General features: G+C 38.5%; 1 protein-coding gene across 1 annotated transcript in view; it reads left to right on the top strand.

Annotated features, from left to right (window-relative positions):
* The window catches only part of LOC106873697 (uncharacterized), a 78531-nt gene that overhangs the window by 22506 nt on the left and 53612 nt on the right, over positions 1–2413 (top strand). The gene's annotated exons all lie outside the window — the stretch shown is intronic.

Below are 2413 nucleotides of genomic sequence, written 5' to 3' on the forward strand. Positions count from 1 at the left end.
CTAAGCTAAGAACATTAGATTCCTTGGAAGAAAGCAGCGAATGTATACGAAAACAAGACGGGAAAAAAACGGAGAAAGTTACACAAATACAAATAACAGGACATAACAACAGGTGTCTTTCGACTAAGGACGAATTAAATGAAGCTGGTGTGTGTGGAAGTAAAGCCTTACGACATGGATACAAAATTTCACAGGTACAGGGAAGAATATAGATGTTGCACAGACACACACATATATATATACTGTATTGTGTAGTTGTTTCTTTTAGCATCTGATAGTTGATGATCTTTTATAATAATGAAGTTGTATTCCTTAATTTGCTGTGTTTCTATACACATACCAAGAAGTCTTGTAGAACAGACGTTATTTTAACAAGACACATCTTGTCACCTGAGGAGACATATCTACACCGACGATTACACTTAAACCAGATGTGCAGTATCCCACCCGTGATGCCACTAATGATCACTCCAAACACTATGATGTTGACTGGATGTTTGATTTTTATCACACTCGGTACATGATTTGGGGACACGGCTAGTCAACGGTTGTTCTGCGAGTCCACCATCTGATCCTGGCAGATATTTTTCTCGCCTGAGAAAAAACAAAGCATGTTCGGTTGGAGAAGATGCTTGAGTTTGTACAAAAGCTCCAGAGTGCAGTCTTTCTTCTTGTCCTTGATGGCTTGGGATAAAAATCTAATCTTGTATCTCATCTTGTATGAGGAATACCGGATACCTGCCTGATAAGAAACACAGAGACTCTCATGTCCCTGACGATGGACTTGATTGGCTTGGAGAGATGGTCGTCAATCATGACCTGGATCTCACCAACAAATTCAGTTCTTTTCTTATCAGAACGATCAGAGTGAGTTTTCTGAGATGCCGTACCTTCCTAATCACCGTTAGACTCATTCAACCCTTTCCGAATCCTCTGCACTGTCCTCAGATTGACACCAAACACTCTGAAATGTTCGTATTGGAGCTTCCGGCAGAGTGAATTCCAAATTTCTGGCAGAGTGAATTGCGTCATTGTGGTGTTTTTCTCACAGATGTTGCCCAACTGACCCTACTATACTGTGTAGTCGACAATATCCCCCAAAAATGCGCATACGTGAAATTAAAACTATAATATGGCGACAATTTATCCATCGCACCCTATATATATATATATATATATATATATATATATATATATACATACACACATGCGAGTAAAGGGACATACGAAGGTAGTACTCAATGCATTCAGTTGCAGTTACATGCCTTAAGTAACAGTTTGACTCAGTTTCACACTACTTAAGGTTTCACATTCTTATATAGACCAGCGTATATACGCACACACAACCATATATAAATATATAGACAGGCTGACAGACAGTCAACACCCAGACAGACAGACAGACAGACAGGCAGATAGAGAGAGAGAGACAGACAGACAGAGACAGACAGACAGAGACAGACAGACAGAGACAGACAGGCACACAGACAGATAGAGAGAGACAGACAGACAGACAGACAGACAGACAGACAGACAGTTAGATGGGTAAACAGATAGATCGATAGATAGACAGATAGTTAGATAGATAGATAGATAGATCGATCGATCGATCGATAGATAGATAAATAGATAGATAGATAGATAGATAAACATATATAAGTACCTATTCCCAGACAGACAGACAGACAGACAGACAGACAGACAGACAAGCAGACATATATAGATGTATCTATATGTGAAACGTGCGTAGGGAACCAACGATCTACATTTGTGTTTATCATAATTTCTCCAATACAGGCATGTATACATAGAGATATTTATACACTCAAACATAAATACAACCGGTGTATTTTGCTATGTGAGCCATTACACATAAGACGCATAATGTAAACAAGTGAGTCTTGGTTGTAGCAGGTCAAGATGGCAGATTCCCTGAAAAGCAGTGGTAGAAGATATTGACCTATAGAGAAGTAGTTCGATTATGCTCAAAATATACCTTAAAGATCACAGCTCGATAAAACAATCTCGTTTCCATCTTCTATATTTACAGATTGGAAAGGTTACTGAATCTGTGAAACACAATTCTTCTCTCATATGTTAATATCTGGTTTGTTGATTTCTTCATTTCTCATTAATTAAGGAAGAATAGGAAAATATTAGATTTACATGCCCTAAAATTCACTCCACAATTGCCCACGGCGTATATATATATATATATATATATAGCGCGTAGTGGTTAAGAGCGCGAGCAACTAACCCCAAGATTCCGAGTTCAATTCCAGGCCGTGACCTGAATAATAATAATTATTATTATTATTATCCAGGTCACTGCCTGGAATTGAACTCGGAATCTTGGGGTTAGTTCTCCGCACTCTTAACCACCACGTCATATGAATTCCTTTCGTGTTCTTCT

This window comes from Octopus bimaculoides, chromosome 2, assembly GCF_001194135.2.
Source record: "Octopus bimaculoides isolate UCB-OBI-ISO-001 chromosome 2, ASM119413v2, whole genome shotgun sequence".
Taxonomy (NCBI): domain Eukaryota; kingdom Metazoa; phylum Mollusca; class Cephalopoda; order Octopoda; family Octopodidae; genus Octopus; species Octopus bimaculoides.